At 39.1% G+C, this 13,010-nt stretch overlaps 1 long non-coding RNA gene and 1 pseudogene across 1 annotated transcript in view; one reads left to right on the top strand and one right to left on the bottom strand.

Annotated features, from left to right (window-relative positions):
* Positions 1 to 4,905: 4,905 nt before the first annotated feature.
* Positions 4,906 to 13,010, top strand: part of LOC141425465 (uncharacterized) — a 9,746-nt gene continuing 1,641 nt past the window's right edge. Inside the window, exons 1-2 of the long non-coding RNA XR_012450475.1 lie at positions 4,906 to 5,034; positions 12,836 to 13,010. The exon at positions 12,836 to 13,010 is cut by the window's right edge and continues 1,641 nt beyond it. This is a non-coding gene — a long non-coding RNA (uncharacterized lncRNA). The remainder of the gene's footprint in view (positions 5,035 to 12,835) is intronic.
* LOC141426066 (U6 spliceosomal RNA) lies at positions 11,930 to 12,022 on the bottom strand (annotated as a pseudogene).

The raw sequence follows: 13,010 nt of genomic DNA on the forward strand, positions 1-13,010 counted from the left end.
TGATCCCTAAGCAAAGGAGGAGGAGGAGGAGGAGGAGGAGGAGGGAAGGGTAAATACTAGGAGAACTTGTGGAGGAGAAAACAAAGGATTCAATATTGCCCGTAGATTTGACCAGTGTACACTGTATTCAATGTATACTGAAATATCGCATTGAAATACCACACAAATATGCACAATTATTACATGTTAATCAAGGGTATTTTTTTTTTGGTGGCGCTGGGGTTTGAACTCAGGGTCTCACATTTCCTTGGCAGGTGCGCTTACTACTTAAGCCATTCCACCAGCCCAATCAAATTTTTTAATTTAAAAATATAAAAAAAAAATCTATTGCCTGTGCTGTCGACCTTTCCAGATCAATTAAAAAAACAAGAAAAGAACTTGACTATCTTTTTTTTTCTTTTTGCGGGGGTTGAACTCAAGGTCTCATGCTTGTTAGGCAGGTGCTCTACTACCTGAGCCATACCACTGGTCCAGAGAACTCGACTACCTATGTGAACCTTTAGTCATGTATTCCTTCTGAGTTTTGTTTAGCATCCACCCCATTCTAGTCAAGTTTGGAGCAAAAAAATGAGAGTAAATTCTGTCTGACTGTCAGAAAAGAAATCTAAATAAATACAAATCCTTTTCAAGTATATTTTGCAAATTCAATGAAACATCTAAGGTTTAGAAAAAGCTAAATTAGTAAAATATGTATTTTATTTAGCCTTATGTTCTTTTCCATAAAATTTAACATTAGATTATGCACTGATTCACATCATTCAGTAGCTATTTAATAGGATAGTTTAGGTTTTCCCATATACTGGTAACTTTAGAGTAAAAACCATGTCCTGATAAAGAAAAATTTTCAAAAAAGGTCATGATATAAGAAGACCATTTCTCAAAGATTTCATTTAAATGATTAATTATTGAGGAAATGAGTAAGAATGTCAAAACTTTTAGAGGGTTTGACTTACAGAAACTTAGACATTTTTGCATTGTCAAAACCAAGAGTCATTTTTATTATTTATCAGTGTTTTGTAAATTAACATTTATCTCTTCAGAGTTGCAAAATAACCTAAAAAGAAGGCAGATATCACTAGCATATTGTGTGCTAGACAATGTCAATATTCTGTTGAAAAGATAGTCATGTTCTTTGGCCATTTTAGTCTTTCACAGTTTTTCCAACAGTTCTTGTTTCTTACTCCTCTGAGTTGCACACAAAGCAGGAAGTGTTATCTCACACTGAGGCAGCAAATATTAGATAAAATATTAAGCAGATGCACTGATTGTTCTCTATGAAGTATTGCCCAAGCAGTTTTTTGTTTGTCTTATTTTGTGGCAGTAAAGGGGCTTGAATTCAGGGCTTATAAACTTGCTAGGCAGGCACTTTATTGCTTGAGCCACACCTACAGCCTTTTTTTACTCTGGTTATTTTGGAAGTAGGGTCTCATTTTTTCCCCAGGCCAGCCTAGACTGTGATCTTCCTGTTTTAGGTGTTCTGCCATCACTGGGATGACAGATATATACTACCACACCCAGCTTTAATCAGTTGAGATGGGGTCTTGAGAACGTTTTTTGCCAGGCAGACCTGGAACCCCAATCTTCCTGATCTCAGCTTCCCAAATAGCTAGAATTGCAGGTGTGAGCCACCAGTGCCCAGCTTAAGCAGTTTTAAAAAAAGAGGGTCAGATGTGATGGTTCCTGCCTGTAATCCCAGAAATGTTGGAGGCATAGGTAGGAGGAGTGTGGTCCAAGGCCATCCAGGGCAAAAGCAAGACCCTATTTGAAAAATAACTAAAAGCAAAAAACAGTGAGGGCATGACTAAAGTGGTAGAGCACCTGCCTAGCAAGGCCCTGAGTTCAAACCCAAGTAGTAGGGTGGGGGGAATTTCAGAAATGATCCAGACCACTTGCAAAGGGCCTGAGATGAAGCACACACATACACACTCCTCCATCCTTTTAAATACCATCCTCACCTGCCTCCGTCTGTCCAGCAGTGGCTTTAGGGAAGTGACATCTTAGTACAGATGGTGAGTATCCAGGGCCTCCAGCTTGGCATATCCTAGTAGAAGTGGGTTCTGTAGCACAGACCTCTCCTCTGTGGTACTGATCCATCCCATCTTTGTTTGAGTATATGATCAAAGGTGATCACACCAGTAGCAGTTGTATCTTCATGAACTGTCAGTTTGGGAGAGAAGGGATTGGCGAGCTGGCTATCCTTCACATTTTTGACCAGAAAATTGGTCACCTCAGTGGTCACTTCCTTCAATTGATCTTGTCAACATTCAGTAGGAGAGAGGAGATAGAGATAGATATAAGTGAAGGAACACACTGTACTAACCTCAGGCTAAATGCACCTATCCTCAGGAGAACCCTAAGATAACCTAAACTCCTATTTGATGTTTATCCACATCAATATGGCATTTCCAACTTATATACTTCTTTGTATATTATCTGTCTCCCTGATCTTAAATGTAAGCTTCACAAAGGCAGAAATTTTTGTCTGTTTTGTCCTGTCTTCTGACTCTTCAGGACCTAATGAAGAGGTCAGAGAGGATTGTCAGACAAAATCCATCGTGTTTTTATTTACTACATTGAGCAGCCCTGAACATAAGGTGCTTTTAACAAAGATATGTGGAAAGAATGAATATTGTTTCCACTTGGAGCTTCAGTTGAGCAACTGGACAACAAAAGCAGCAGGAAAAGGAGATAAGAGAAGCCCAAGGGAGCCCCTTCAGCAGAAATCCTTGATTAGTAGATAGTTCTGCTGACATCACTGTCTCTACTGTGAAAAATGCACTATCCCTGTGCTATTCTTTCTTTATTATTATTATTTTTTTATGCTGAGGATTGAACTCAGGGCCTCATGCATTCTAGGCAAGTACTCTACTGCTGAGCTACATCCCCAGCACCTATTTTCCTCACTTTCTAAAATGATCATGCAGATCTAAATGATTTGCTCTTTAAAAAACCCATAACATAAATGATTAAATTAATGCCTGATATGGGATGGGAGGGGGGGAGAAAATTAGCAACTGGGTAGCCACAGACATGTGACTTCCTCCCTGAACATCAATGGTGTCATTCATTAAGGAAGTGTTTGGACTACAATGATTTATATAGTTTATATAGTTTGTTAAATCATAACATGATCTATAATACAAGAATTCATAATGTGATGCTTCATTTTGGCAGCATCAAATTCTTCCTACATGCTCGGCACCAGTGTAATCCTAGCTACTCAGAAGCCAGAGATCAGGAGGATCGAAGCTCGAAGCCATCCAGGGCAAATAGTTTGAGAGACCCTAGACGCTATGTTGAAAAAAACATCACAAAAAAGGTCTGATGGAGTAGCTCAAGGTGAAGGCCCTGAGTTCAAGCCCCAGTAATGTAAAAAAAAAAAAAAAAAAAAATTCCTACCTGCTGCTGTTGCCTTACAAGGTAGAGGCAGGTATAAGTCATGATAGCTTTCATCAACATCAGGTCACTGGTTTCTGACAATTATCAGTCTATTCAGAAACACAGATTAAATATACACGGCAGTTTTGTCTATATAGCTGTGAGTACTTAAGTTAATAAACACAGTTGCTATTTCCCAGGCTTCTATCACTGTATTACAAAGACGAACTCCTGACTATAGACAGTAATCTCCAGATGATAGAGATAATGACAAGGGGTCATGAGAATATTCTTTTTTTTTTTAGTTTAGACACTTTTCCATGTCTCCCCCAGATTCTGTTCTCCCTCCCCGCTTTAAAGAAAGCCTGAAGATGTTTTTCTTCTATTTACTGGTGACTACTACTACACTGGAAAAGGAAAATTGTCAAAATCCCTATGAAGTCAATATAGGCCATAGACAAAGGCCTTGGTCTCATTTCTGATCTGACACTAAACGGTATGATCTGAAACTAGTTTTTGAAAGGATTGGGCTCCAGTTCCACCTTCAACTGTACAGCTGGCTGTACTAGATGACCTCTAAGGTCCCTGGCATTTCTGATTGATTTTGTGGTTCTTCCTCTGTTCCTCCCTCCATATTGCTTTTGGGAGACAAGAGGAACTGGGTTCAGTTTCTAAACAAAAACCTCTGCCTAATTGCTGGAAGCAAACTACAGAGGTTGGATAGAGAAAGGAAAGAGAAGAATCAGAGCCCTTGCCTCTGTACTCTTATTCACACCCTTCTCTCTCCCTCATCTGCACCCACCTGGAAGTCTTCCCACAGTCCATTCTCAAAACTCCTCTCTCCACTTCTCTGATTGACTGAGTCTTTGGATCACTTTGGTATTCAGACAGTACATTGGGCCTCGGCTTTAGTCAGGACTCTCCTTGCCTTCTACATATCAAAGTGGAATGTTTGGAATTGAATGTGGTTAACTATTGTGGTTATCATAGTGCTTATCTGCTTATGAGTGGGGGCTTTCAAGTCATTTGGGTTCTAGTAACTATGGTTCAGAATGCTGAGTGCATTATAGTCGCTGACATTTTGGCTGTTTGTGGCACAATATATCACTCTTGTGTGAAGGAGCGTGCCCCCAAACAGCTAAGAATTCAAGCCACAACAACGGAATGTATCTCCTCCTGCCTACCACTTAAGCTACCCAGACTCACAAGTTATTCAACAAAAACAGTACTGCATAAAAAAATGGAGGACAAGACAATATTGCATTAATTCAAGTCTTGCTACAGAGAAAAATCACAATTTTGGCTACAGTTTGGTTGGTCAAAATTAAGGAGTTATTTAGGATGGCCTTGGCTTTGTCCTCTGTCCCCTGAAAGCAAGATGCCTCTCAAAGATTTAGTCTAGTGGGTTAAAAACATGAAAACTAACAATGGACTGTAATATGTAAATGCCAAGGCCACTTGGACTGGAAGCCCAAAAAATATTCCAGATACAGTCAAGTCAAAAATATTAAACTTGGAAGCATCTGTTGCTGTGTGGGAGGAGGGGTTCTGTCTGAGGAGGCCCCTGAAAGGGGAGGAGTGAACATTAGCTCTTGAACTCTGCAGATCCTTGTCTTCAATCACAGAAAAGAATTTAAGGCTGAGACACAAGACACGGTAAGGACCGGGCAGAGCTTTATTTAGCAAGCAAACCAGAAAGCTAAGATGTACTTTGCTTACAATGTGTGGGTGAAGGAGAGAAGTCAGCTGATGTGAAATCAGTGGTATTTATGGTGAAAAAGTAGGGCTGGGGGTTCCGTTCAACATTTCTTGAGGTAAGTGCTTTCTTTGGTTCAGAGTATCTTGTATACTTTACTCATTTTTGCTGTTACACTGTTTTGACATTATCAGTTGGGCCCAGAGATACTATCCTTGGTCAGCTTTTCTTTATCAGGGTCCTTGCAACATAGATGTCTGATTTCTGTAATAAGCAGTACCTAGACCAAAGGAGGGGACTGTCCCAGGCAGTAATATTAATATGTGTTCTTCTCTAAGATAAGTATACTTGGTTATCTGAGCACTTATATCAGCATATATACATATATATGTGTGTGTGTATATATATATATATATATATATAAACACTCATCCCATACACCTAATACGCAGTAAATGTTATCATTGTTATAGTTATTTTAATGCTGTTTTTATTTTAAAATTATTTTATTTTATTTCTTGACATCATATATTAATACTATGAGAGGATTTCATTGTGATAATTCCATACACGGGTACAGTATACCTTGAACAAGTTCACCCCTCCATTATATTCCCATTCCCCCTCTCCTTTCTCTTTCAATGTTTGGTGGCTTTCATTTTATGCTGTCTTCAGATGTATACATACAGTGTACTTCCATTGCCTTCACCCTTCAGTTTCCTTTCCCCTCCCCTGTCCTGATGATTCCTCCCACCAAGCTGCTTTTCTATTATATAGTGCAGCTCAGTGAGGGAGTATGAATTTTTTTTTCCTTTTTTAAAAATTATTGTTGTACTGGGTGTGACACCAATGTTCTTACAATATATCGTAGTTGAATTCACTGCCTCCTCCTCCATCATTAGGAGTGTGAATTTTAAAGCAAATTAAGTAGTACCTGTGCGCCTTAATCAAATTATTCATTAATATAATCTGAATTCCTGGCTCCTGCTTTCTGTGCCTCACTTTCCCTAATGTATCCTGCTTCCTACCCACTGATGAAAAGTAGACCCTGTAACCAGAACACTTTTTGGGTACTAGAAACAGCATGTGCTCTACCTGGTGTTCTTTTGAATTCCTTGGTCAAGGAGAGCAGCAAAATCACCAAGTGCAAATGGGGCCCTTTGCAACAGCCAGGACTTGGAAGCCATTCAGCAACCCATGACCCAGTCACTGGTTCTGAAACCTTTAGAGCCTCCCTAGCCTGATGGAAACTTCCATTGGATGAACCAGCCTCTCAGAATGAGGAAACTTAAGTTGTGTTAGGCAGTGGCCAGATATACCGCCTGTGAATGGCAACTCTTTATACATACATCTAATATATAGTAAATGTTACCATTATTATAATTATAAGTAATCTTTACCAATGACCAGAAGGGGATTATTTTGATTCCTCATGTTGATTAAAGCAGCATAATAAACTGAGCATAAAGGTGCTAAAATCTGGATTAACTCCAGGGAATGATTTAAATTAAGGGTGTCTATAGGGGTGAAAAGATTCCCTTTCACTTGAAAATATATTTCCAACTTGCTTGGTATTGCCTGAAGTCTATTTAATGAGTGAAGTATTCTTTTATTCCACAATTAGAAATAAAAAACTTCAGATTTGAGGTAAAATAAGCAGAACCTCCTCAGACATGGTGAACACTGTACCATTTCCTTTCACTAGCTTCCTTTTCTCACCTCTCCTGCTTTTTTCACCTCTCATCCTCCTTCTAGCCCTCCAACTCCATTCACTTCATTCCCTTCCCTCTCATTCCTCCCTTTCCTTTCCACATTTCCTTTTCTTCCCACAAGTTACTTCCCTCTTTTCCTCTTTGTTCTTTGCCTCCCTCCATTCTCCCTTCTCTTCCACTCCCTCCCTTCTCACCCTCCCTTCCTCCTTTTCCTTCTGCTTCTTCTTTCTCTAGTTTCTAAGATGATAATCTCTAGGCTTTCCTACCCCGTAGTGATCCATACACATCACTGCATGTGAGGTGTGCTGAGAAAGCCTCCATCTCTCAACTAAAATAAGTGGCATGGCCTAGACAGGGAGCCAAGAGCTGTGCACTGGAGAATCCCAAAAACTGAAAGGCATGGAGTTTTGTTGGGAAGAACGTTATAATAGAGTTAAAAGGTTTTATAGATAGGTTTGAATTCTGTAGACCAAAAACTCGAGTGAAATTTTGTACATTTATTTATATATAAACTGATCTTAATTTCGGCCTGTAGCCTCTTTCCTGCTTAATAGCAGATCCTTCATCTTAGTCAAATCAGGATTTAATTAATTTGGGTTTCCTGCCTTTTTCTCAGAGTGGCATCCCAGTTTAGAAGGGAAGAGAAAATTTCTGCTAATTGTCATTTGCCAACTTGGGCACCTGCCTCCATATTCCTATGCCTTGGTTTCTGAGCATTGAACAAGGCAAATTCCCCCCTTTTTTCCTTCCTATCCTGGTGAGGTGTCCTCAGCCTTTCAGTCTCATTTACATGCAACAGAATGAGAAACTTTCAGAGATTTCCCTCCATACTGCAGTTCTGCCTCAGGCCCTCCCAAGGTGTGTCCACACACAAGTGACCTTCTGAGTAATAGAAAGCTGATTCAGGTCTTTTTTGGAAAACATATTACAAAAGTCCACATATCTAGAATTTTTCTTTTTTTGGTACTGGGGTTTGAACTCAGGGCCTACACCTTGAGTCACTCCACCAGTCCTTTTTTGTGATTTTTTTTTTTTTTTTTTGAGATAGGGTCTCATGAACTATTTGCCTGGGTTGGCTTCAAACTGATCCTCCTGATCTCTGCCTTCTGAGTAGCTAGGTTTATAGGCGTGAGGCACTGGTGCCAGGCTTAGAAATTTCTTTAAAACACTATTGTTAATGATGCCTGTCTTTAAGAGACCCCATTTAAGGACTGAAAACAAACATCTTCTACAAAAATAACTAATTTTATACATTCCTAAACAATGATAAACATATGGTCATTGATGAAACATGCCATTATTTCCACAGGAACTTTAGCCATTTTAGTTACTTGGGGATAAAGGTTACAAAGTCATTGTCTTTGATAAAGTAATTATGAAGAAATTAAAAACATTTTTGCTTTTAATAATGCAGCACAAATCCAGTTAAGGAGGAAGAAAAAAACCATGTTGTATTAGTATGAATACACAATAGTGACTCACAGAGCTCATCAGGAGAGATCCAGCTTGGCCTGCAGTTAAGGTTGTGAACCAGCACAGAGATGGGGCAGGTAGACAGGCAAGCCTAGTGACTGGGACCAGAGGACTGTCCCCACTTTCCCCCTAACACTCAAGTCTACTCCAGGCTGTGGCCTTGGACATGGAGGGGACGTAAAACTCCAGCTCCTTCCTCTTAGAATCCTGACTGGCTCTGAGAATTAAACTGATATGAGACAGGTTACAGAAAAAAAAAAGCATGACACAAGTGTTATGTGCCACAAGAGCTCTCATAAAGCAATGGGGGACAGTTATGGATACATGGAGTAGACAAAGAGCAGTAAACACCCATGAAAAGGTGACAAAGGGGCTTGAGCTATGGTAATGGAGAAGTAGCTAGGTTGGTGAAGTAGCTAGGAAGATAAAGGTTAGCTTAACAAGGCTTGTTTGTATAGAATTCCTTCAGCCTCAACTTCCTTATCCTTGAAGGATTTGGCCCAGAGGGAAAACTCTACAGTTTATTAGAGACCACTTAAACATCTTTTATAAATTTATTACCTTGATCATAACTGGGAGGAGTATTGTGTAAAAATGAAGTTGCCTTTGTGTTGTCAGGTTCATTTCCCTACCCTTTTCTTGTTCTGCTCTGTATCACAAAGAACTACATTTCCCAGGCACCCTTACACTTTGATGTGTGGGTAAGTTTGGCTGATGGGAGAACTGACAGATGACTGGCAAGCAGGAAGAAGGCAAAGATTAGGATAGTTCTCTTCCCTTAGTTTCCGAAGTGATTCTTGCAGCATTGACAACCATTCCAGGGTTTGTAATTTTCCTTCTTGGGTTCCAACTTCTTCTGGGTCTCCCCAGAGACCTCCACTGTCAATTGTTCTAGCTCTCACTCTAGGCTCTAACACCTCTTCTTTCCACTGTCTGCTTTTTGCTATTGCAAGTCTGCTTGTTACCCACTTGTCCCTATCCTGGCAGCCAGCTCATTTTACATCTTGTGATAATGTCTTTTAAATGGAGCCCAAACCAAAGTGTTCCTTGCAATTGATCTCTTGTATAAAATCTTGCATTAAACAACAGGCTGTCCTAAAGACTTTTTAGTTTAAACTTTAATATTCTCTCCTGTAATATGAGCCTACTTCAAAGTTGAAGACTACTTACCAAAGACCTGTAGGAATACACCTGTGTTCAAAGAAAGCTAGGTTTTTTCAACTTGGTGGGCAGGGGAGCATGCACACTAGTGGAGGAACAGGGTGTTAAGGTTTGAGGAAGTTGGGAGAAGCTTATTCTAAGGAGAGTGAAAGGGAATCAGTTGGATTTGTCAGAAAGCAGGGCAGTTCAATGACTGGACATACCAAGCATTGTCTTTTTACCCAGGAAGCAGGAGAACTAGAGTTGGTGATGTCCTTGGTAAGAAAGAACAGTTCTTCCATTGAGAAGGAAAGGGGAGTATTTTTATGGTTGTGATGTGTCCTTCTGTCTTTCCTATCTCAGACATAATTATGGAATGATCTTGTCACTACCTGTTACATCAAAGGTAAAAGAATGGCCTTATCTGCTTATTGGTTCCACTGTGAAAAATTAGGTTCAATTTTCCTAACTTTTACCTTTCAGTGGCTGAGACAATTTTTATGTTTTTAACACTGACCTCACAGATTTACTGGGAGGATTGAATGTAATTATATGACAACATATGAACATTCAGAGAAATATACTTGACACATACATAATGTCTGATAAATATTAGCTTCTTCTTATTGTCATTGCTGTTGAGAAATCTGTAGACTAGACCTGATGTTGTGCTGGAGTGCTGGTACTGGTTCATGGGAGCCAGTTGTGCACATCTCTTTCCAACTCAAGATTTGGTGACATCACCGACTTCACATCTGTAGCATGAGTCAACTATGTGGGTAGAATTTAAAAGATGGAAATTGATATGTGCTGCATCAGGACTGTGGTTTTTTCCTCAGAGAGGAGGCTGTTAAAACGTTTACCAGCACACCATTGCCTGGGAATGACCAGGAGAGTAAGCAGCTCAATGGAAAAAAAAAATGTGAAAATGGACTGGCACTTAAAAAGAACTCTGCTTTGGTAACAGCAGAAAGAAATTGGGAAGTCAGGCTAAAATAAGAAGATACCTATAATGAATTACACATTGATATGAGATTTTTGTGATAGTATTGCATTTGCAAAAGAGTACTATCCAGTTATATATTTGCTGAGCTTGGATTTTTCACATGAGGAAGTGCTAGAGAGATCCTGAACTAGTTTACAAGATAATCATACATTATTAAATGAGGTAATAGCTTTTTAGAATTTTGTGTATTTTTCACCATGTGTGTGCACTAATGATTCTAGCTACTTGATGTTTTGTTAGAAAGTTATAACAATGTGATTTAAAGCACTAAAAAACAGGAGACAAATGAGCATTATTGTATTTATAAGGTGTGACATTAATTGCTGTAACATAGACATCCATCAGTCTCATTTTCTCACCTCAATGAATGTTGTTTTCCCACCTCAGACAACATCTAATGCAGATTTTCTGTTTGCTCTTCTCACTGGGAACTGACAAATCACCATGTGGCTTCTGGCATGTGCGGCCACAAAGTCCACTGGATGGTCAGCATTTGACTGGCAGAAAGGGTAGTTTCCCTAGACTAAACCTGCAACAATTCCTCCAGACCAATGTAGAAAAGAGAACATATTTTTGGCTGAATAATCATTATCAGATTGACATGTATGTGAGGTAGGGCAAAAGTTACTACAAAGTCTGGACAGAATTCACACAGAATTTATATAATAAAGTAGAAAAAAAAAAACCCTCACAAGTTGAAGTTCTCTTTTCTTCTTGAGAGACCTTGTGATTAACTTTTGTACACCTTCTGAGACACTCCAGAGGTAATTTCAGAAATATGTGTTTATAGTTCCAATGATCAGAACGTCCATGATAGTGCATTATAAAATTTAAGAGCTGGACTTCAAAAACAAAACAAAAAAAGAACCCTGTGTTGAGCCTATTATGAATCACAAATTCTAATATTCTCTGTACCAGAAGGAAGGTAAAAAGCTATCACTTGCATTTCTCTTTTAACCTACAATTCCTCCTTATTTCTCCTCTGCTTTTCTCTTTTAATTAGTTTTTTAAACCCTTTTTTGGTGAAACATAACACACGATCTAGTCATTTTGAGCGTACAATTCGGTAGCATTAGGTGTATTCACATTATTGTACAATTATCGCCACTATTCATCGCCAGAACTTTTTTTATCATCCCAAACTGAAACTATATACTCATTGAACTGTAGCTCTTTTTTTTTTTCTCCCCCTCCTAGCAACCATTATTCCTTTTTCTCTATGCCTGAGCTGGACTCTTCTAGATACTTCATACAGGTGCAGTAATGCAATACTTATCTTTTTGTGTCTTTGTCTTATTTCGCTTATCATAATGTTTTCAGAGTTCATCCATATTATAGCACCTATCAGAATTTCCTTCCTTTTAAAGGCCCAATAATATTATATTGTATGTACATACCATATTTTGTTTATCCATTCTTCATTTGATGGATATCTATATTGTTTCCCCTTTGAGTCATTGTGAACAATACTGATGTAAACATTAATGAAAACATAATCTGTCCCAGCTTTCAGTTCTCTTTCTTTATAATATGGAACTCTTCAGGAATTCCTTGCACAGGGGCCATGCTAATCTTCTCTGTATCCTTCCAATTTTAGTATATGCTGCCGAAATGAGCACTTCAGTTCTCTTGAGGATATACTGTAGAAGTGGAATTGGCGAGTTACATATAAATTCTGTGTTTAATATTTTGAGGAAATACCATACTGTTTTCTACAAAAGTACCATTTTATATTCACACTAGCAATGTACAAGTGTTCCAACTTTTCCATATTTTTGCCAGTATTCATTATCTTTCTTTAAAAAAAAAAGCCATCTAAATGGATATGAATTTTCTAATTCCTTCCCACGACCCCAAAGAATGATTATGTTCGCTTTTAACAGGAGAATATCTGCTTATAACCTACCAAAGATACTCTGCTACCTACAGGGGCAGACACAGGCTTCTTCAATACACTGTTTATGGGCCTTTACAATTCCCAGCAGGGACCCGGGGCTCTGGATCGATTTTTCAGGATTGAGAAAGGGAAACCTCAATTTTCACAGAAAGATGACTCCGTTTTACAGCAGTGGTCACTTTCCAGAGGCTCCTGCACTAGTTGCAAGATGATCTGCCTACCTGTAGATTTCATGCCCTGGGAAAAACAAAAACAAAAAACCGTTTTTTGTTTGGAGTTTCCCTAGGCTAGCACTTTCATCAGCCACTGCATAGTGTCAGCATTATTCAGTCGTCTTATAGACGAGATTTCTTGCTTTATTTATTATTTGGCTGGGACTGGGTTTGAACTTAGGACTTCGTACTTTCAAGGTAGGCATTCTACTGCTTGAGGGACATCTCCAATCCTCCTTGCTCTTTTTAGTGCCAGTCTCAAACCCTGTGATCTGAAGGACGGTTCAGGTAAGCAATCAATCCTGTTTTCTGTCCATTTAGGGGAGCAGAGGTGCTGAGAGATGCAGCAGAAGGAAGCCGCACAAATTAAACTCCGCGTGAAGTCATTTCTTTGACACACTGGTTAGGATCTACAGTCAACTTTGGGAACGAGTTCAAAACCCACCCTTGTTAGTGTCTTTTGCAGGGAAGAAAGGAGGAAGAGAGGACATATGAA

The sequence above is a fragment of the Castor canadensis genome, chromosome 8 (genome assembly GCF_047511655.1).
Source record: "Castor canadensis chromosome 8, mCasCan1.hap1v2, whole genome shotgun sequence".
Classification (NCBI taxonomy): Eukaryota; Metazoa; Chordata; class Mammalia; order Rodentia; family Castoridae; genus Castor; species Castor canadensis.